At 39.9% G+C, this 23,778-nt stretch overlaps 1 protein-coding gene across 3 annotated transcripts in view; it reads right to left on the minus strand.

The window, feature by feature from the left end:
* Nucleotides 1-23,778, minus strand: part of GLIS3 (GLIS family zinc finger 3) — a 446,998-nt gene that overhangs the window by 104,993 nt on the left and 318,227 nt on the right. The gene's annotated exons all lie outside the window — the stretch shown is intronic.

Below are 23,778 nucleotides of genomic sequence, written 5' to 3' on the forward strand. Positions count from 1 at the left end.
CACTTTCCATACCAGATTTGGGTCCCAAACTGATTTCTGTGATTACTTATGTCAGAGAAAATTTGCTGTGAGCCATCTGGCTCAGTTAATAAAAATACAGTAATGCGTGTCTTAAAGATTTATTAAAAAATTAACACACTTTTCCATTTCCAAATTGGTCTAAATTGAAGGAACCAGGAAGGCAGAAACTTTTTACAACTAATAAACTAACAAGAAAAATCAGAGTGAGGTATGAAAAAAAAAGGTGAATTGACGATCCAAGAGCTCGAGATGAAAAAGACGTGTGTGCACTGAATCATTATGATTATGAACTTCCCTAACAACATTTTACGTGGTTTTTCAACTCCCAAAAAAGTGATCTTGTTAACATATAGAGTGATGCTAAGCCTAACGAGATAAAGTTTTTAAGGTGCTTTTAAAAAGGTTTTGGAAGACAATTTATTTAATGCTAAGTCATTTTCCAAATAAAGTGGTAGTTTTATTTATTTTTATTTTTTTAAAGAAATTTTGTTACCTAGTTCATGAAGACAAGAATTTAAGGAGAAAGGCTGAACATTTCAAGAAATGCTTCATTAATTTGTCAATATTTATTGACGGTAATATTTACTTAATGTCTTCTGTGGACAAAATATCAGCTACTATTAGCAGGTCAAAGTAACCCCAATCCTTGAAGTGACAATCTAATAAAGAAAATGTGTTAGAGAAAGCCTATAAATGAAGCATAAATGTGAGATGGGCATTTATCCTTTAACTCTCTCTTTGGTGCTAAGCCCCAGAATATTTATGTCACTTTGACCGTTTTAATCCTATTTGAATTCCCACTGCAAGAGAAATTTAGAAACATAGAAAAACTAACCAGAACAAAGCAAAACATGTTTAAAGCAATTAGGAAACCTCACCTCTTAGAGAGGAATGTGTGTGTGGCGGTTTGGGGGGGGGACACAGAATATAAGTAAAGAAGGTAAATTTAAGATGTTTTCCATTCAGAATTAGTAGGTATAACAACTTCACTGCAAAAAAATTTATAAAATTCTTTGGCTCTCCTGCTTATTATAATAGATGATGGAGTACATTGTTCATGAAGGGATTATCCAGAGCTGGCCAGGTTTTCATTATCTGAATTTTCATCTTGAAGTAAAGGATGAACTAAGGAGAAAGAAGAAGCAAACATGTCATAACTCCATCTATTTAAGTTGTCCAGATTTTGCATGCTGGACTATTTTAAGAAATTTATGAAAGTTGCACTTATTTTTGATTGAGAGTTATACATGTTTCACAGACATATGTTGGTTTATTTCAATTTTGATATTTTGCTTAAAATAATTTTGGTGTTTTCCTGATTTCTATTTCACATAAAAATAAATTTAGCCTGAACAGAAGATGATTGCTGACGAAGCCAACTACTTTTTCAACAGAATGAAAGGCATACAATGCTATGTCGCTAGAGGGAGAGAGGAGTTAAGTGGCTTATTTCCACAGGTTTTCAAGTGGGTCTCAAATCTGACAATAAAGGGGCTCAAAGTTAACCTCCAATTCATAGCTAAGAGGCCTCTGCTGATGGAACCTCTGTTTTGAAGGTTCTCTCTGAATGACGATTCAGAGTAAACTACTGGAGCTTAGTTTATTTGACTTGGAATCACCTGGTGGACCACAGAGGTCTGAAATGAGCTTGTGGTTTTGGACACACAAGTCTGTAGCCCAGTTCCTAAGAAGGCTCTGTCATAGGGTGGATATAATTCTGGGGCCAGTTCCAGGGGTGCATATCCAGACCTGGGTAGGCACCAGCATACAATCCCTCTACAGTTGCCTCAGATCTTGGTCAGAGAGAAGGCTGCATTGTTTTGACACCAACACGGGAGTGGAGAACCACTTTAGAATAGATTAATGAGGTTTCTGTGAGTACCAGACAGAACCCTGGATCTAGCACCGAGTGATTAGAGGGATCGCAGACATGTCGTAGAGCTAATTCAACCTGTCCACTTGATCAGACATAAACTGGATATAGATTAGAGTTTCCAAGTTCTCTCCAGTTAACAGTCAATGTAAATGTCTAATTAAAGTCAACTAATTGCTATTAATACTGTTAACAGAAGCAATGATCAAAAACCAACGGGCTTGCTGCATTCCAAGCAAATCAGTGAAAAGTGAACTACATCTCAGAACATCCTATTTTTTTTTTTTTTTGAGATTTAAAAATTCTTTTTGGTGAGGATGATTGGCCCTGAGCTAACATCTGTGCCAATCTTCCTCTATTTTTTGTTTGTGGGATGCCACCTCAGCATGGCTTGATGAGCAGTGTGTAGGTCTGTGCCCGGGATCCAAACCTGCAAACCCAGGGCTGCTGAAGTGGAGTGCGCGAACTTAACCATCATGCCAGTGGGCCGGCCCCCTGACCATTTTTAAATAGCAAAGATGGAGGAGCATATGAGCACCCAGACTGAAAATGAAAACAAAAAGATTATCTGTGAAATCATGAAAATCCAGCTAATATCATGTTTCCTCTATAACAAGAAAAACCAGGAGACAAAAGTATTGGTAGTACTGGTACTAGCCTTATAGTATTTTCAGGGGAAAAGATGGAGTGAAGGAGTTAGATCCCATTGAGTTGTATGAATAAAGGCAGGAGAAAGGCAATTTCATGTACCCAGGGGCTCATAATACATACCACCCATTCACTGCTGTTGAAGAAACCATGAACCCAAGACCAATAAAGAGCTAGGCACTGAAGAACTGACAAATGGCTCAGTAGACGGCCTAACACCCAACCCATCACAAGTGTACGCAGGCAGCACACCTGACCGAACTCGCTGCACCACTAACTCTACACGAGGAAGGAGCTGCTGCTCATTTCTCTAATGGTGTCTGGATGAAACTTGAAAGCAAACAATTTTGTAATGAATCATTATCATTCATTATGGGAATAACCCTGTAATTCAACACAAGAATTTCCTCTCCCTTTGGCAATTTTATCCCTAGATTTATATGTTCAATTAAATGCAAACACATTAAAAATAAACTAACATTTAGGTAGAACTATAAAAGATTGTTACAAAATATACTAAAACTGGATGGCTTGGGTGTTTGGACAAATGGGTACCTTTTTTCCTTCTTAGTACTTTTTTCACGTTTTCTGAATCGTTAAGGAGAGTCTCACCTTGCAAATAACATGTAAACTTAGGGAAGCAGGGACCATAGGAAGAGAGTTTCCTTGGGTTTTTCCAAATGCTTTCTCATGGAGGCTCCTAAAGTGCAAGATCTATCCTGAGACCTAAGGTCCAAATTGTCACATGACTGCTCGTGTCACTGCCACTAACCCGCCTCTACACAAAAATTGACCAATATGGTAGGCTCAGGTCCTCTTCTTCCTGGACTGGCTGTAGAACCAGAAACCTAGGAGCCAGTGACACACAACTGGATTACCAGGTCTGAGCTTGCCCGTGGTTCAAACATAGGACACATATGGGAAGACGAGAGAAAACCAACAAACAAACTTTCAGAATTGCACAAGGTAGCAGAAGGAGGAAAAACAGAACACAAAAGAGACAAACACAGGGTGGTAGTGTGGGAGAAAGTGGTGGTGGGAAAGGGGTCTGGTATACCTGAGTAGTTTTATCTAAATAGCATTTTTTTTTCTCCCCAAGAAATACTGAGTAAGCCCTGTGAGCGTGGCACTATGTGTTAGGCATTGGGAGGAACAAGAATAGAACTCCAGGTTTACTCATGGGAAGATGGAAGCAGGGTCAGTGCATAGGGCCGGGCAAGCCATTTACTGATGAACCTTTAGCAGTGAGTCTCACAGGCGTGGTGTATGGACCAGCAACATCAGCATGCGCTGGAAACTTGTCAGAAATACAAATTCTGGGCCGGCCCCGTGGCCAAGTGGTTAAGTTCGCGCGCTCTGCAGCAGGAGGCCCAGTGTTTCATTGGTTCGAATCCTGGGCGCGGACATGGCACCGCTCATCAAGCCATGCTAAGGCAGCGTCCCACATGCCACAACTAGAAGGACCCACAACTAAGAATATACAACTATGTACCAGGGGGCTTTGGGGAGAAAAAGGAAAAAAATAAAATCTTTAAAAAAAAAAACAAATACAAATTCTCTGGCCCCACCCCAGACTTACAGAACAGAACCCTGGGGGTGGGGGCCTAGCCATCTGTGTGTTAACAAGCCTTCCAGGTGACTCTGATGCTACAGGGTGAGCCTGTGAGTTCAAGAATGCCAATCATATTGTAACCATTGTGATTTTCTTCTGAAAATCTCCTGACAGAAGTAAAATGTCTTGTAGAATTCACCCATTTCTAATGACAGAAGTAAAACGTCTTGTAGAATTCACCCATTTCTAATGGAGATAAGAGTCATATAGACGAGCAGCAATCTTGGACTGAAAAGGAACATCTTCATTCAAATGTGGGGCAGGGTTATCTCCATTCGCACAGCAAATGGGACAAAATCCCAGAATGCCAATCTCATATTAGAGATTCTTTAAACTCTAGACTTTTTAATCTGCTGCCAGGCAGATGTCTGGTTCTGAAATAAGTATGCCTAGAAGTTCCCTTAGTGGCCTCCTGACCAACAAAACATCCCACATTTCTAGTGCCCATTTCATTCCCTGTTGAGAAAAAGCACTGAAGGGGAACCATCGTTTTCCATTTGCATATTTCAGTGGCTTCACAGCCACATATGAGAACAATGCATGAAACTGTAAGTGACAACTTTAAATCTCATGGGTTTTGAAAATATTGCATTGCATGAAACTTCACTCTCAGAAAAATTTCTTTAACTCTGAAACTGTTTTCATGTAACAAACTTTAATTAAAAAGTATAAGTTGCCTCCAACCCAGAGAACCTTAGCTTGCACCACTTGGCTAATTTGAGAGATTATTCTTCATATTTAAAGGATCACAACTGGACTGTAATTACCATCTATATATATTGGCTTGATTATGGATTGTTGACATTATGTGGCATTAAGATGACCTTTGAAATATTACTTTCTCTTTCTATTAGAGGCTTTTGTGTAAAGTTCTGAAAATAAAAGGCTCATTAGACACCATTAAAACAGGATTTATTCCATATGTGTAAGCAATAATCAAGCAGAATATTACTCCCTCCCCTAATCAGCTACTTAGAGTGCTGAGAAGCACAAGTTCGTATTCAAAGCAGTAATAACAGCAAACCTTTGCTGATCAGGTTTCTATACCATCACTAATGTCAACAAAACCCAAACAGAAAGGAGTCTATGATGCTGGACATGCTTTTTAAAAGAATACATTTGATTTCAATTAAGGCTCAGTGTTTATGGCTCTTAGAGGTACGTGCTTTTACATTTCATCAGTCGAGACCAATTAATCCCATTAGTGATGGCTGACCCTGTGATGCCGGGCAGTGCCAGGAACTGACTGATGAATTATATGCTAGTTTACGTCTTCCACTATAGCCCAAAGACAGCAGAGATGAAAGGCACTGGCAGGAAAGTCAGCAAATATTTCTAATGCCAGGGAAACAGTGGCGGTCACTTCCACAACAGGCCCAAGAGCTCAAGTCCACTTGAATCACACACATACTGTACCTGCAAAAGGTGTAAACGAAACACTGCCTCTCCTGTGACTCAGAAAGAGAAGGCCCCCTCACATACCTGAGAAGAAGTGAGGAATCTGACCCATGGATTCAGCTGGGATTTAGAAGTTTCCTTCCAAGACAGTGCTTCCCAGTTTTCTGTGCTCATGAGTTACCTGGGCATCTTGTTAAAATGCAGATTCTGATTCAGTAGGCGTGAAGTGGGGTCTGAGAGTCTGTATTTCTAACAATTTCCTAGGTGATACTTCTAAACGGTGAGTGTTCAAAGAATACACCTCGAGAAGTAAGGTTCTAGGGATCATCAAACTCCCCTCAGGTTGAAAATGTGCAGTTTGATGTGATTTTTCTTTTAAAAAAAGAAGAGATAAACAAAAGAACTAGAGCAAGAATAAAAGAATTTTTTTAAAAAAGGATTTCTTTTGATGAACCAAACTGTGGCAGCTTCATCCTTAAAAATGTAGAAGAGTAAAATGTAATTTTAAAATTTAGGTTGGGAAGATAACAGAAAGTGTTGTCTGGAAAAGAAAACAAAAAGCAGAAGAGATGTCAGAAAAAAAAAGGGACAAAGAATCAACACAGAGAGACTGCAAAGCACATTGGGAGCCTGACTTTGTTCCTCCTTCAGGCTCATTCGCATTGGGACGTATGGCTCGCCTCGTGCCACTCTGTGGTTTCTGTTCCCAGTGCATCTCATTAGGCCTGCATGCTCCAGCACATCTTAATATTTACCACATCAGTTTGTAGAAAGTGTTACATAAAGGGAGAAAAAGAAAATAATTCAAATGTTTTGAGGCTTTTAAAAAGTACCTAGTTCATTAATTCACTGAGTGATACGAAATTCCTTCCTCTCCATGTTTCATTCAGATCACAAATTCCACAATGAGGACGGAGAAGATGGTGCTGCGTGTTCTTGCTTTGTGATTTTACTCATGCTTTCGGTCTAATCACCCTCTTGTCCATAACAGAACAAAGTACGCAAAGAAAAGGAGTTTCTGTGTTTCTTTTTGGTTGCTAAAAGGTAACATCTGATTTTACAATACTATTTCAAAGGTTCTACTCAGAGAAATAGTGGCCTCATTGGAAAACTAAAGTCTTAGTAGGGTTACCCTTGGTTAATTTTAGAGTTCTCTTAACTTCAGGGAAATCAGTGCACCCCAAACTGACTTTCCAAAGGTTCCAAGTATCGAAATAGATTTGCCCTTGCATTTCCCATGACAGCCTTGAAAGTTTCCGGGTCTGTCGGTTTTGCTGGGGCAGCCTGAGAAGGGGAAGAGACTATGACACTTTGGCCTCAATGAGTCAACCACTTCAGTGCATGCCACTCATCTGGTATTCTGAAGTGGCCCACAGATCTCATTTATCCAGATTGCCTGGAACTATTAAAAATTTTGTAGAATTAATATAAAACCTTTTCGGTAATGTTTTCCTAAACTGTAATAAAGAGATCCCAGTTACTAAGTTTTTCCTTGTTATTCTGGTGTACAAAATGAATCCATTAACTACCTCATAAATACAACTTCCTGGCTTGTTGAGCTTCTTGTTTTTGATTAAGAAATCTGTGTAAAACAAAGGTTACCTAAACGGGAAGTATGTATGTGTTTCTTATTGGTCCAAGGCAATTCGTTGCTTTTTAACATTTTGGGTCAGGGGTAGCAGTTGTTCCTTAGAAGGGTATTCTAAATGAGGTGGCAAAATAAACGAGGGTGCAACTTACAAAACGAAAATGGAAAAAATGTTTTTGAGAAGCCACATGACAATGTAGAGAGAAATATGTTACTTCTGTGCCAACATTTGAACCATATTAAATTTTTATGGAAATTATCAAGTGTCTGGTTTACAACAATTGAAAGGAGCTGGGGACAAATAGAACCTCATCATGGGCATTATATTCGCAACTGGAAAAAGAATACTCCACAGGGCAACACTGATATTTAAGACATATCATGTGACCCTCTCCAGTTATTCAACAAATATAAAGTATCATAGATTATTCATGTTGTATCAATACTATGCCAGAAAACTACAATTCCAAGCAAATAATTATTTCTGTGAGTGGGTAAATAATGAAAAACTGGTTGTCTGGGGTTGTTTAAACATAACAATAAGTTAGTTGCCTGGTTTTTATTGTTGTTGTGTATTAGCATTGATTTCATGCAATCTGCAAATATATATCTACTAGAGCACGTATACTTCAGATGTTCACAGCCAGACCTCAATAACGCACTTTGATTACATGCCAGTAGAGCAAATATATTTAAGACTACATGGTTGGCCCTGCATAAATACACCTAAAATCAGTCAAATTATTTAATTTTCTTTGTACCTGTGTTTCTTACCACCACATAGCCAGATACATTTCCATGTAAATCTATCTACATAAGCACAATACTTCTATGAAGTATATACAAAGCATACATATAAAAGCAACTTTCAGATGTTTTGCTACTTTAAAGAAAATTTTTCAAATTCTTTAAGTACCAGTCTATATGCCAAGTGCCCAAGGCCCTGCTCCATGGATGGACCGTGCACATATTGAGTTTTTTGCACATTCAGCACTTTATTAGGCTCTGCAGACAATACAAAAGAAACATCAGGCTCAACCCCACGTTTCCTGCATTCATAGAACATTTCAGGAGATAGATAACACCCAGAATAAATTTGGAATCTGATCCAGCCTGCTCTAAGACCTCTACATTATTTCTACATACTAAAGGTGAGGAAACTGAGAGAAGTTGGAGGAATTGTCCTTTGGATTTTAGGCATTATTTTTCTCATTTTTTTTAAAATGTCAGAAGCATTCTCTAAAACTTCAGTTTCTCTAAAAGGCCTCTCAAGTTTCAGAAAACAGATAAGGACAGATGAAGTAAAAGAGAACTAAGGCAGGCAGAAGGAAAGGAGAAGTGGAAAAACAGAGACAGAGACTACGGGTCAAGAGGGTTTAGCATACACACGTGGTCAGGCCTGCCCCCTCCTGTCTGTCCTCCCACCTTCCCACCTGGGCTCCAGGCCAGTCCAGTGGCAGTTCCCTAATTAAGCAGCATATTCCTTTTGGCCTCTGTACCTCTGCATGTGCTATTCCCTGTACCTAGTGACATCCTGCCAATCCTTTAGCTTGGTATCCCCTCCTCTGTAACAACTTCCTTTAAGCTTTCACCAAGGTACAATGGATCACTCCTCACCTCCCCACCACACCTTGCCCACTGCCCTGTTAATGCATGGAGGCACACTAATTGCATTGTTTGCCTCCCCTACTAGGCTGTGAGCTTTATGAGGATAAGGGACTGAGTCTTATTAATCTTTTTATTGCCAGCACTGGGTACAGTGCTTGGCACACACTCAAGTGACCACAGATTATTTGCTAAATAAATGCTAAACAAAATGGAGAGAATGGACTCTTTGTGAAAAAGCGTATTGATTTCCTAGCTTTCCTTGTGTAGTAAGCTCATTAAGGCCTTTTAATTAGGTAGGGCCAGTTACTGTTCATGATGACATCAAATGGTCAACATCGCAAAAGCTACAAAATACATTTATGGGTTTTGCTGGATTTTAATATTCTATAGAACTACCATAAAATATATATTTAATTATTTTAATATCTAACCACGTGGGGAAACAATACTAATAACAACATCTGGTTGTATTTTTTTTTGTGGATGCATTGCCTTAACTTCTTTATTGATGTTCTGAGAAATTTGCAGCAATACTGGTGAAGTGAGTGAGCTGTTTTCCTACCACACCCTTCTCCAAACTTGAGCTAAACATACACAGACACATTGAAAACATGTTATTAGCAATAATTCAAGGCACATAAATGCGTGCCTTTTTCACACATAAAGGAAAAGAAACTGCTCTAAATTGCCCTTTAAAAACTGAGCTAATATGCTCTCAAATATGCCAGAAAACAGCCTCTCACTGGAGCTTCTCATGCAAAGAGAAAAGATCTTTGGGACCTTGCCCTGAATTGCCCTGAGTCAAATATCCCCAAGGAGCAGATCAAGCAATTTCCCATGATGTTACGCCTCTGCCCACCATCATATAGCCCACTTTTCTGAATGGGAGGCAGATACTACAACTCTATATAATCCCAGGTTACAACCACACCTAGCTCCAGAGCTTTCTGTGTTCAGAGTACAGGGGCTGTAGCAAGACCTTGGCTCTGCCTTTCCTGTTGGCAGTGGACTAGCTGCCCTGTAATTGTCTCTGACTGCAAAGATGAGAAATGCCACTGCTTGCCTTCAGTTTTATTAAGAATTGGCATGCTTGGTTTAACAGAACTAAGCAATATATTTATTTACTATGGTGTTTCCCAAAATGATTGCTGAATTCTGTCATCTCTTGACTGAGAAACTGTTTGCTGGTTGCAACAGAATGTATGCTAACATACATACAGCAACACAAACCTTCAAGACAAACTGTTTAAGTCAATTTGCTACCATATAGGCACATAGGTGCAAAGATGTGCATATGCATTTGTCGGTACAGCCATGGGCACACACTTTAACACTTGCACACATATCCCACACAGATTCTGTAATAAACGTGTGTGTTTAAGATCTGTGTGCAGGGGTGTAGAAGCAAGCAGGAATTTGCCAAGAGAGAAAAGGAAATTCACACACGAAGAGAATAATTTACCATAAATTGGCCCACACTGAGTTTATTCCAAAAAACAGAGTGCAAGATGCCAAATTTTTAATGGCTCTTACTATTCCAGATCTGGCCCTGACAAGCTTTGGAAGAGATGCAAGTGGGCAGGAAAGATGGGATTAAAAAATTATATCTTAAGCTTTTTCACTTTCAAATGTAAAATTTCCACCACTGTGACAGGGGCGAAGAGAGTGGCAGGGATATTTTCCTGACACTGTGCTTTTCTCAACAAAAAGCCGTCGATTTTCATTATGCATTGCTTAAATATAAATTCTGTACTTGCTAAAAGTCATCTGCAACTGGCTGCTTAAAAAAAGAAGCAGATATGAAAATAATGGAACTCAAACCTTGCATTAGCCCTGGCAGCCATTAAAAAGGGCTGAGCTCAGAGTGATGCCTCATGGCAGCTTCGCCGTCCCAGGATTGACAATCTTTTGTGACAACCCACACAAGTTCATCAAAACCACTCACTCGCTTGCTTCCAAAATGCATCACCTCCAGTTTTCTTTCTTTCACAGCTGAGCTTTTCTGCTTGGCTTTCCCATCATATGCCTGACTGGCACACAGCAGGTGCTCAGAAGACCTTTCACTCCTTCCACTTGCTCTTCTCCTTCCTTGTTCTGACTTTAAACTACCTATCCCACCTCTGAGCCCTTTTCCATCTTGGCTGTGGAGAAAATTGCTCTCACAACTTGCCCCTTCTTCCTAAGTGCCCATGGTTCACTCATGGGCAGGAAACTGTCATTAAATCCATTAACCCTTTCCAATTATGATCTTTTGGGTTTTAAAACCCACAAGATATTCAATCACTGCATGTATGCATTGGGTTTGATCCCTTAATTCTGAAGAAAATACCTTGGCTAAGAATTGTAATCTCAATCCTCTTGACTATTCTACTTAATGCAACTTCCAGCCCCCCTCTGGAACTTGACTCCATTTATCACAAGAATAACAGGTCTACATAAAGTTCTCCCTAAAATCGTCAAGTTTGGGTGGATGTGGATCATCTAAGATGTTTTAGTTTGATGAGAATATTGGTCTATTATTTAGAGTAGTTGGTTTTTTCATTAAATTTAAACTACTGTTTCTTATTCTCCAAAGAAATAACAAAAAAAACAAGTAAAATGTGCTGTTTCTAAGATACATTTCTTCCTTTATTTTATCTCCTTGGTCATCTTATAGAGCAAACAATCCTGACATGAAAGTACTTAGCACACAGTAAATTCTCAATAAAAGTTAGCCACTATTATCATCATCATTTATATATTCAAATTATCTAGGTATTATCCCCCATTTTACAAGTGAAGGGAACCAAAGTCTAGGGAGGTTAAGTGACCTGCCAAAGTCACATAGCTGGTAAGTGGCAAAGCCACAACTAGAATCATGGACTTTTGGCTCCATTATTTAACTAAGTATTTCCTCCATGCAACTCTAAGGGAATGTTACTTCTCAAGTCAAAGAGAGAAAGAAGTATATTGGAAGGAATCCAAATGCCCTTTGTCTTCTGTTTCTTTACAAAGGGAAAAATAGTAGTCTAAGTTTGCTGTAGTGAACAGGGCAACTATCTGAAATTCTATCAATCATTCTCACCAAAGTCTGAGCATAGAGTGAAGTCATTAATAATGACAGAACAGTATTGTGAGCCGTATGTTCTTGGAATAATCTTCTTGTTTGCTAACTGTAATTCTCAAATTAAAAAAAAATGTGGTGAGGCCTGGCCCCATAGCATAGTGGTTAAGTTCAGCATGCTTCACTTCAGTGACCTGCATTCACAGGTTCAGATCCTGGGCATGGACCTACACCACTCTCAGCTAAGCTGTGGCGGTAACCCACATACGAAATAGAGGAAGACTAGCATGGATGTTAGCTCCGGGCTAATCTTCCTCAAGCAAACAAAAAAAAGGAAGTTTGGCAACAGATGTTAGCTCAGGGCAAATCATCCTCAGCAAAAAAGAGGGGTATGCATCTGTAAGTCACTCAGATGCTCGGGCTGCTGAGAAACAAATGCAAAGTGAGACGTGGCATGAGATAGTCAGTCTGAGTATTCTAGAAGGACCTCAAGGTTGCATATTCAGCCAAACAATGAAATATCTTACAGTGTGCACCCTTACTCATTTCATCAAATGAAGGGGTCCCTGAATTTAGTACTAATTTACCAATGGTGACAAAACTTTGTCCTTCCTAGAGGCATACTCAGCTAAGCCTTTCTTCAAAGTAACTTTACTTATGGAGAAAAGAAAGAAGTTTTAGAAGTCCCCGTAACCTAATAGGTGCCTAATACATATTAGGTGCTCAATAAATGTTTTTTTGAAAAATGGTTAATTGATCATTTGCCTGAATATTTGTTGTAGTACTTCTAACTGTATTTGAAGCAAAATTCCTCAAGAAAAACAGTTTATTTTACTATTTTCCTTTGTGGGATATGAGAATCCAACCTGTATCACATCAGAAGGCACACGGCTGTCAATTGTTAAACTTGACCTAGACCTCTCCTCTGAGCTCCAGGCCCTACCACTTATTCACCATCTCTGTAGTGATGGTTCACAAGTACCTCAAAGTAAATATTCCAACACTTAACAATGACCTTTTCCTCAAAACAGAGTCTTCACTCCCTGTTTTCTATTCACCCAGCAGTGTAGGCCCAGAGTTTGGAAGTAATTCTTGACATCTCCCTCTCCCACACATCCATCTAATCTCCAAATCCTCAGAATTATGTCTCAAACAGGTCTACTTCTTTCCATCAACATTTGACCTCCTCTATACTAAGCCATCCTCTCCCACCTGCTTTACTTCAATAATCTCCTAATGGGTCCCCCTCACCCACCGTCTAGTCTTCACACTGCTGCCAGAGTTATTTTTTGAAAACTATAAATCTGATCATGTCTCTTCCTTGTGTCAAATTCTTCAAAGGTTTCTCATTTGGTTTTGAATAAAGAGCAAAGCCTAGCCATGGCTTAAAAGGTCTCGGGCTTGATCTGGCTCCTACCTACTTCTCCACCTTCATCCTCACCTGACCCTCCTTCCTTCTCACTCCCTCAGCTTCAGCCACACTGGTCTTTCAGTTCCTCAAAGGTGCCATGCCCTTCCTTTCTCCCCTCAGGGCATTTGCATGTGCTTTTGCCTGGAAAAATGTTTTTCTCCTATTGGCCTGGTTAAATCCTACTCATCTCTTAGAGCTTAGCTGAAATATCCCGTTTTCAGGAAAGCATTCTCTGTCCCCGAGCTTAGGCTTAGTCTCCCACATATGTGCCCTTATACCATCCTCACAGAAAGTGAGCTCCTTCGGGAGTGGGATCAGGTTGGTCCTTTTCGTGATGCACTAGTGTGTACAATAAGCTCCCAATGCAGATTTGCTGAACAATGGACAAATGAGTTATTATATATTAAAATGCAAGTTATTTGTATTAAAATGCCTTCTTTCTCTCCCTCCCTTGCTGTTTTGTACACTCATAAAAACAGTGCTTTTTCTAACAAACAATGGGGAATAATAAAAGATGAGTAGAACTTAAAGAAAAGACCCTCAGGTCTGGAGAAGAAAAATATTTGTGAAGCCCTCTATAATTTCTAAGTGCTACATGAAATGCAAATGTTTTCTAGATTCCAACTGCACACACAGAAATATCTCAACTCATTTTGACAAAGCTATCCACCAGGGAGATGAATAAATAGCTTCACTAAATACATATGGTGCAATTATACCCAGCAATAAGTGACAATAGGTCTTGCTTTATAGTAATCTAAAAATTCAAAGCCCAATTATTTCAGCTGCTCAGTAAATAATACTGAAAACACGTGGTGGTAAAGCAACTTGAGAACAGACTGTATTAGTAAACGTTAATGATGTCTTTATGATCCACACAGCCATTTCTTTTACTTCTGAAGGAAAGAAAGCTTTTCGTAAATTAAGAAAAAAAAAACAGACATCCATGAGCTACAGCCAAGAACAAAATGAAAGCAGGGAGTACTCCTTTTGATCTTTCAAGAGTAGTATTTAGTTAAAGAATGTAAGCTGGACTACAGAAAAACATGACCAGAAACATGAGCGTTGGAGACCTGAAAAATTCGGTCGTTGGCAGCTAGTCTTTTAAAAATATATTCATAAGGGAAAAAAAAAAGGAAAGAAAAGGCCTGTCTCCATAGCTCCAAATATCAGGGCAAACTGACAATGACTTTAATGAAAGGGGTCAGTTTCAGCCTTCTTTTTAAAATGCAGAAGCACTGCAAGTAATTGGTATAATTAGCAGTTTAGATATGCAAATCAAATTCAAAGTTGAAATGACTGAGATGGAAAAGCAACCTCAGGAGGAAAAAGAGAAGGAAAGAGAGAAGGAATGGGAGAGGCATGAAAAAAACAAGCGTGGTCCTTCTGGACGATTCGAGGTCAGCTAAAGATAGCCAGGGACACTGATGATCACTTTAAGACAACCAGAGTGAAGAAGGGAGAACCAGAAGGTGATAGCCACAGGTTCTCCCAGACCAACAGAATCTGGAGAATGACAATCAACAAGGCAGATCTGCAAATACTGCCCTATTTGCAATTCTTGTTTGCATGCTGTCTGGACTTGTGCTTTTCACTATTTTTCTAATTTGAGTCAACCATATAATCTTTTGGCACCTCAAAAAATAAAATCATATGGCAAATAAAAATGTCTATTTAAGGGGAAAAAAGGTGAGTGTAACAGCATCGGTTTCTTTCTTTACTTAGCCACCTTACTATTGGGAAAGGGTAATCTATGTCCTGCTCTTCTGCCTGTCTGGGATCCACTCAGGAGAGGCCTACTTGAACCAGAAGCCTCCAACAAGCAGCACCACGGTGGGGATCCCACGGCACTCTCTGATCTTCCAGACCCCACCAGGCTCGCCCAATTTGCACTTTCTTTGCCTGTTGTATTTTTCCTTCATGATTCTTTACTTGTCCTCCATTAAATAAAATTCTCAGTAATCATCTGCTTAATGGCTGTCTCCTCAGTTCTGCATCTATCTTGTTCATTCTTTTGTTTCCAGAACTAAGCACAGGGCCTGCAACTTGCCAGGTGCTCAATGAATGTATGGAAATGAAAAAGTCTGGGATTGATGCGTAATGCTAAGTCAGATCACCCAAATGTTAAAGCTACTGTCTGCATCATCATCTATTCAATGATCAAAAATCAATTACTGGAAGTTTATCAAGTAAATTATTGTGTGGAGATGACAACTAAGCCCTAAAACAATGACATACCAGGTGGTATCCTCGGACCGTGCTTCTCAGACTTTAATGTCACACAAATCTCCTGAGGAATTCATTGTAAGACAGACTCCGATTCAGCAGGTCTGGAGTGGGGTCTGAGTGTCTACATTTCTAAAAAAAACTCCCAAGAGATACTGATGCTGCTGGTCCTCAGGCTACACTTTGTAAAGTAAGGTCCTAGGGGTCAAATTGACAACCCAAATACAGCTTTTCCCCCACGTGAATCTCATTTATTTTGCATTTAAAAAATTACATTGTGATTATTACCTAGGTGGTTCCTGGTTCAGATATTCACACAGATGTCTGTTTGGGGGGGATGAAGGACCAGCATTTCTTGGTTTTCTCTGGGATTTGGGGTCTGTACTACATATATTCTCTGGTGAAATCTGCATCTCACCAGAAAACTTAGCCATGTCTTCATTATCCCAATGAAAGGTTCACTTGCATCAAGGGAATTTGGCCAGAAAAAAAAAAAGGACCTTGGATTTTCTATAGGACATAGTTTTTATGATAAAATCTTTCTAGAATTTTTTTCTTTTTACAGTTCTTTGAAGAAATTAGTGCATATGCAGAACCTAGGTGTTTATAAAACACAGAGGGTTCTCTTTATCTATTAGGATTGCCTTTATTTCCGGGATGGATGTTACACAAATCTTTCTTTCCAACAACTTCCAAGCCATTGTGGAAAGCCTGAAACGGGCTGCTGGAGATTGATATTTTGTTCTTTTACACCAACTTCCACATCTGCTACTATTCAACAATTCCTTTGTAAAGTGACAGAGTTTGGGTTGTTTCCTCAAACAATAACACAATAATGGAGATGTTTTCTGCAGGCAATATCTGAATATCTCTTTGTACACATGGTCTCTACAATGCAAAGGTCTGATCCATGTTTAATGATTTTTCTATGGATTATAGGTAAACAGTTTTAAATATCTTTTGATAACAATTCTTTTGCTAGTACTTGATGTGGCTTTCCTGGTGTTGTATTGCCACTGGTAATTAGATTTGTTTACCGTATATTCTTCCTCCATCTCCAACACACACACACACACACACACACACACACACACACGCACGCACACACACACACACGCACGCATTTGCTGAAAAAGTCAACATGTATCTTTATGTCTGTACTACACCAATCAACATATCAAAATCCAAATTTAGAATCCTAATTAACAATACCACTTTTTTCCTTTTTTCTCCCCTTCACTTGGAGTAAATTAAATTCAGTCTTTGTTGGAAGGAAATGTAAAATGTGTTTCACACATACATTTAACACTAATCTGTTCTCCTTACCTTAATTATGCTTTGAATTTCTGTGGAAATTTATATTCCAGGAACTCAATTTACTTTCATAAATATTCATTGATTCTTCTCCCCCTGTCTCCATTAGTGCTGCTAAACATTACTCTCCATTTTGCATTTGAAGAAACTGAGGCAGTAAGGAGGAATCTAAAGGTTGTCACTTAACACAACTGTAGAGCCGAAAATGTGACTTAGAAGCTCCCTCTGATAAAGAGGCAACTCTCCAGCCAAAGCTTAGAAACAATGGTACAATGTTTGAGGATTAAAGCAGAGGTAGCCTGTTCATATTCTAGGCGCAGCTACATTCCTTATTTTGTCTTTTTCCTAGTACAAAGTGCAGTAACAGAATAGCCGCCCTGTGGTTAAAGAGAAATGATTACAGAAAAGAACAGTTGGAGAAAACAAGGCAAAAGTACTTGGATTTTAGTCAGTGGGAGTCCATCACAGTAACTAATGGGCTGAGAATGTTTCTATTTTTTCACCAGTAATCCATATGCAAATTTCCTGCAGTATTCAATATGCACTTCCAAGCTCAGTAAATGTTTTCTATTCTTTTCTGCTTAGCTCTCTCAGCTTTTTCCAATTAGGCCCTGTTTATTTAGAAAAAAAAGAAAATGTCTAAAGAAAGGATTAAGCTCTGTATCTTATGGAGAAAGAATGAATATTGGAAATTCTTTCAGGATCTAGAGGATGCATTCTTTACTCATCCACCCCGCTGGGATGGGTAATAAGAATAAAGTAAAAGGGGGATGAAGCTTTTTACTTCATTTGGTTTGTTCAGCTGAAAACATGCCTTTAACTATCGGGACTTAAATCCAAAATTCATGACAATTCAGACAATGGTGCATATGGAATAAGCCTGTGGGTAAAAATAAATAAATAAAAGAGCGAAGTGAAAGCTCAAAAGGACCCACCTGGTGAGCTGAAGTTCTGCAAAAGCAAGGGAGTTCATGATGTGGAGGGGACGCGGGGACAGGCTGGGGAGAGAAAGTATAAATGGCTTAAGCTAACAGCCGTGTCAAATGAAGATGCCCTAGGAAGCAGAGTAAATCGGAGAGATGTCTAAAAACATGGCCCCTCAGAGTAGCAGCAAGGGAAGACATGTGGTGTTCTGACTGTCTCTTCTAGGATTTAAATGGAAAGTTGAAGGTCATTTTGTGCTTTAAAGAAAAAAAAAGGAAGACAGTTCAACCAAGGTTTCTCAACAAAAACTCCCTGTACTTGAATTCCATGGAAGACATAGGGATAGGGTTCATGGTACCTGGGAAGGAATTTCTGCCACTGAGAATGGCTTGCTTCAAGAAGCTGTCGTGAAGCTCAAGGAGATAATATAGATAATATTTTGAAAACTTAAAAGCATCATACCAATGAAAGAGGGGTCATGAGCAGTGGTTATGGTTGGCACTGGATTAAAGAACAAGAAATATCCAAGATGCTTCCAGGGTCTCAGAACAGATTCTTACTGAATAGGGTTGTAAAAGAGTTAAGCATAAAAAGTACCAAAAGGTCAGATTAATTTTCTCTCCCAACGTTTACAGACTCAAAAGCCAGAGGGAAAAATAACTGATAAATTATATTTAAGGATAGACTGTTTACCTGGAGATTGAATAATAGATCGAGTTGTCCAGAAATCTCCACATTGATTTTGGTTGCCTAAGAGATAGAGCATAAAGAACAAAATCTGGAAAAAGAAAGGTGTCAATATAATCAGCAAAGAGACGCTTCCCTTTAATGGCAGCTATGGGAAAGGAGAGGAACGTGAGTGAAGTAGTATAAACGCATAAGCCAGCGGCGAGGACCCTACCACAGTCTACTCCCCCATAAATATTTCCTATGACAATCTATATTCTCTGGATTTAGCAGAAAAAGAAAAAAAGAAAGGACCTCTTCAACTCTGGTCAAACCACCTGCTTACAACTATCCATGAAAAAGACTGTTGTGGTTACGTTACCCAACCGTCATTTATAACAGTTAAATTCTATTCTTCACTGCAGCAGTTGAAAGAAAAAAAAAATCACCTCCAATAGCTTTTTAAATTTTAAGTTCCAAGACACAGCAATGCTCTCAAATTTCAATTCCTTAAGTCTCAAGCTTAGAGAAAAATAAACTAAACAAAAGCCTGCCAAAAATCCAGCCTGACTATTAAAATGTTACAACCAAGTGCCCTGGGTTTGAGACTATAGTTGGTATCCAAATCGACAGAAATGTCCTGGGCAGAAGCCTTCAGATCACCATGGAACAGGCTTTGATGCCCTTTGTCTAATTCTGTGGAGACCCAACCCTCAAGCGGAATATTTTTGGCCTGTCAAATAAAGGCTTTTCCCAGAAAGCCAAAGGGCTTGGAGACGTCATTCTGATTCTTAGCCCACTCTTAAGTAACTCAAAACCCTGGGTCTAACCTCTAGCTTCAGGGTGCACCAAAAGACGCTACAAAGAGTTGCTGTTGTTTTCTTTTGATCCCACAGATCGGTTATATTTTTTTTCTCCTTTCACTACTAAAGTGGCTTCTTTCTCTAGCCAACTTTGAATAACCCCAAACAGTAATTCCATTACAGAAACAGCCTTGCACACGAGAGGGCTGACCATGCTTTAACAACTTTGGATGTTTAGGGTTTATCTGGCTTTTTCTTCCACAGCTTCCCTGAAAAGATGAGAGCTCCCCCCAAAGGGGAGATTTCTGCCTTGACTCTCAGGCACTTCAATAACAAGAAGAACAATCTACACCTGCAGTCACAAGCTGATTAAGCCCCACATCTTCCCTGGCAAACCATCTAAGAACTCTGTCCTGGAGAACTTGCCCTGGAACTCGCAGCATGGCATAAGCAGTTGGAGCTAAAACCTGAAAAATCTTTACTAGGCCTCTAAGCCACCTGCCTCCTGCAGTGCTGTGGAATGGGAACGAAGGCTCCAAGCGGATCCATATCTGTCTATCTGTTCCTTCTTTGAAGGTGTGGCCTAGGGGTCTCAAGTGGAAAAGCAGGATAAAATCATCATCAAGGAGTGGGCTGGGAGTCCTTGCCTGAGATGTTTTACACTGCCTACACATCAAACCTGTTCTTGTTTATGCAGTAATCAATGTATTTGGATTGAATAACACTTCTCCGGTTTGGCTGCCTAGCCAATTAATGTCTTTGCTTTCACCTTTATAATTAGCACATTTAAAAGAAGATTTTAAAAGTTGCTATTGAGGTTGTAGTGAGGAGAAGGCACTGAGACACTGTGCACAACAAACCAAGACCCAAACTACAGGGAGTTCATGGTGAACCTCGAGCTGGAATCAGCATACTGCAGACAAGTCAACCAAGAGGCTTACTGAGCCGCCCTGAGGAAGCACCACCAGAGCAGTAATGACAGAGAAAATTAGATCCTCACCCAGGGGCAACACAAGAGAACAGTGATTTTAAATAGAAGCCATATTTAAAACCTTGCTGTTACACATATACATATAGTATGACTCTGGAAAACAAAGAAATCTTAGCACCAACAGACTTCTTGGTGAGGTGTCTTTAATTTTCATTCTCAGTCTGGCTCAGGTACACAAAGGAAAGAGCGTCTTAATGTCTTCCCTTTTGTCTTAAAAATTAAGTATTTACATCATCTGCTCAGGTCCACACAAAGACTCACATCATAGATGTTGCAAGACTGTGCAAAATGTTCTGCCTGAAATGCCCATGTTGCAAATCAGGCAGCTTCTTGGGAATAGGAAATAAGGCCCCAAACAAAGGGATTATCCCAGTTAATGAATCAGACCTTCATGTTGGAATTTGTGGTAGCAAATGTTAGACTCTTAAAGTTCTTTATAAAAAGCTGATTGGCAACGGGAAGCTGTAACTCCTCCACTCCTCCAAATCCCTGATTTTCCACAGACTGTTGCAATATTGCATTCCATTCTCTCAGTTCTCTGAAAACGTATTTCAGAGGTAAATGTCTCCCATTTACAATAGCAAGCCCTTAAGTAAACAACTGCTCACTTCAGAGTTTTCATGAATCTTCATGTGTTCTTCCCCACATGTACTAATAATAAGGCTTTCCGAAGATGAGGAGAAGAGAAAGAAAACACCAACACCATTTCACTGAGCATCTAGTTCGTGCCAGGTCATGGGCCAAGTGCAGTCACAAGAGTTTCGTAAATTCTATTTTTTTAAAAAGTCATGAATCGTTAGGCTCATTTTACTAGTGAAGGAATGGAGGCTCCAAGAAGTTATGCCAGAACGCCCAGAAGTAACGCTGGTCGGGACTGAAGTCAGACTGAAGTTGATATGCCTACATAGCCCCTCATTCTCTCCACCCTACTCCACTAGCCCAAGAGTTCTTAACGGCTTCTCTTCTCCCGTGCAGTGCCCTGACTTACACTTCATTCAGTCATGCATTTGATAAACAGGGGTTGGGCTGGGTGCTGCGGTAGGCTTTCAGCACAGGAGGATGAATGGATTTGAGGTCTTTGCCCTCAGGGAGCTCAGCTAGTATTTGGTTGGGTGGGCATGTAAACAAACAGATGCAATACAATGTGATATAAGAAAAGACATGAGTAAAGACAGAGGTGGACTATATAAATCTGGGGCGACACCACATAGGAAGCAACTTTTGAGATGGGTGTCAAAGTGTGAATAGATCATTGTGCAGAATAGGCACTTAGGGAAATCTGGGCAGAAGGAATACCACTGGCAAAGGCCTAGAGGTGGGAAAACGGATGACACGCTGTGGGAACAGGCCCTGAGAGAACAGCAAGAGGTCCTTGGTGGTCAAGTAGAGGTAAGACGTATAGAATAAGCTGTGGTAACGACTGTAGAAAAGCTTTGAGCTCCCCTCTGCACTGGACACACTGCTTTGTTTTCAGTAGGCACTCTATAAATACGGACTTTAAAATCAAAATCAGAACATGCATCTGCTCTGACTAAAATGCTCCACTGGCTTCTTACTGTACTCAGAATAAGATCCAAATTCCTCTTTGCAGTTGGCCAACAAGGCCCTTGTAATCTGGTCCCAGCCACATCTCTGACCTAATGCCCTCTCTCATCCACACAAGCACTCCAGCCACTCTTTCTAAAATACATAAAGCCCTTCCCGCCTCAGGGTCTGTGACATGCCATTTCTTCAGCCCAAACACTCTGCCTCCACCTCTCCTCAGGACTGGTTTCTTCTCCCCAGGTCTCAACTCCATTATCACTCCCTCCAGGATGCATTCTCTGAGCACTTTCTCTTAGGTGGCTTAACTGCTCTTACAGGTTGAGTTGTATCCCCCTCAAAATTCATATGTTGGATTCCTAACCCCTAGTACCTCAGAATGTGACCTTATTTGGAGATAGGGTCTTTACAGATGTAATCAAGTTAATATGAGGTCATGGGGAGGGCTCTAATCCAACATGACTGGCATCCGTATAGAAAAGGGAAATTTGGACATAGAGACTCTCACGGAGAGAAGACAATGTGAAAATACAGGGAGGAGGCGTCCACCTATAAGCCAAGGTGAGAGGCCTGGAACAGATCTTTCTCTCACAGCCCTCAGACGGAATCATCCCTGTTCATGCCTTGATTTCACACTTGTAGCCTCCAGAACTGGGGACAACGAATTTCTGTTATTTACACCACCCTGCTTATGGTCCTTTGTTACAGCACTACTAGCAAACTAATATGTCTGCCACATTCCCCATGTGTTTCCTCCATAGCACTTACCACCATCTGGAATCATCTGGTTTCTTTCTTATTTGTCTATTAACTGTATTTACCCATTAGAACGCAGTCTCCATGCAGGCAGGGGTCTTTTCTTGCTTTGTTCATCTTATTCCCTGACACCCAGAATGGCCCTGGTACATAGTAGGCTCACAATAAATTTTTTGTTGAATAAGTTAATGAAAGATTGTTTGGGTGGACTGGTAATTGATAATCACTTACTTACTTACTCTAATGAACTTATGCTTGTTCACAGGGCCTCCCCACCCTGGGCAGATGAGGGAGAGCCAGCCTGTGGTGCACCAGAAAAACCTGCCAATAGTGAGATCAGCATTATCCACCGATGCCTCACAAAAATTCTCGTTTTGCTCTTTGCTCAAGTTTTTCGTACGAACATAGTTTGAAAGATCTAGTTGTTCCTTTCAATGTCCTGATGCTCCGCCAAACCAAATTCAATTGATTGAAATATAGCCTGCTGATGCTTTTGTAAGGCTAAAGAAGCGGATGGCAACCTTCCACCCCTTTGCTGAATGGTGTAATTGGCCTGCCATAGAGAATTGGGGAATTTTAACACATTCCCCATTTGGCTGAGCTCACCAATTATTCCCCAGTTGCTATCAGAGCCACAGACTTTTCTTCTTTGGGGTCATTAGGCTTGTCAAAACTAATTTGTCACCACAACTGCTGACCCTCATTGCTCTGACAGCAGCACAAGGATCACCCTAAATAGGCTCTTGCATTACAAGAAAGTAAATGGTTCATCAGAACCCACTGTGCTCTTGCTGTATAGCTTGTAAAGGCCTTCTGACCCCAGAAGATGTGGAAACAGTATCCCTTAAGTGACACAAGTCTCAAAACTCATGTACTAATCACTTTGGTGTTACAAAAAAATATATAAATAAACTAGTAAAATGAATAAATACTTGGAATACAGGCTTGAATCTGATATGTGACAAAAATATGCTATTCTTGGGCTTTGACAATATCCGAATACATTCCATGTTCTCTCCATGCAACCACCCAATGGAAGTCAGGTGGAATTAAACACATCATAAATCATGAGTCCCTAATAAGCCAGTCAGAATAACATTCTTTGAAAGTTTCTTGATTGTAAATGCAAAAATATTCCAAAATCAAGGTTGCCAACATTCAATAGGAAGAAGAAAACTTGCTGTGAGGAAACAGTGTTCCATTCTGAAGCAGTACTTTGTGGGCTCACCCATATTGAGAATAGTTACTAACCATTTGCTAGAGTTGGCAGGTTTAGTGGGTCTGCATGCAAATCTCTGCACAATCAGACAAAGGTAAGAACAAATCTATTAATTTCAAAAGAATGAGGGGATCG

The sequence above is a fragment of the Equus przewalskii genome, chromosome 22, assembly GCF_037783145.1.
Source record: "Equus przewalskii isolate Varuska chromosome 22, EquPr2, whole genome shotgun sequence".
In the NCBI taxonomy this organism is placed as follows: Eukaryota; Metazoa; Chordata; class Mammalia; order Perissodactyla; family Equidae; genus Equus; species Equus przewalskii.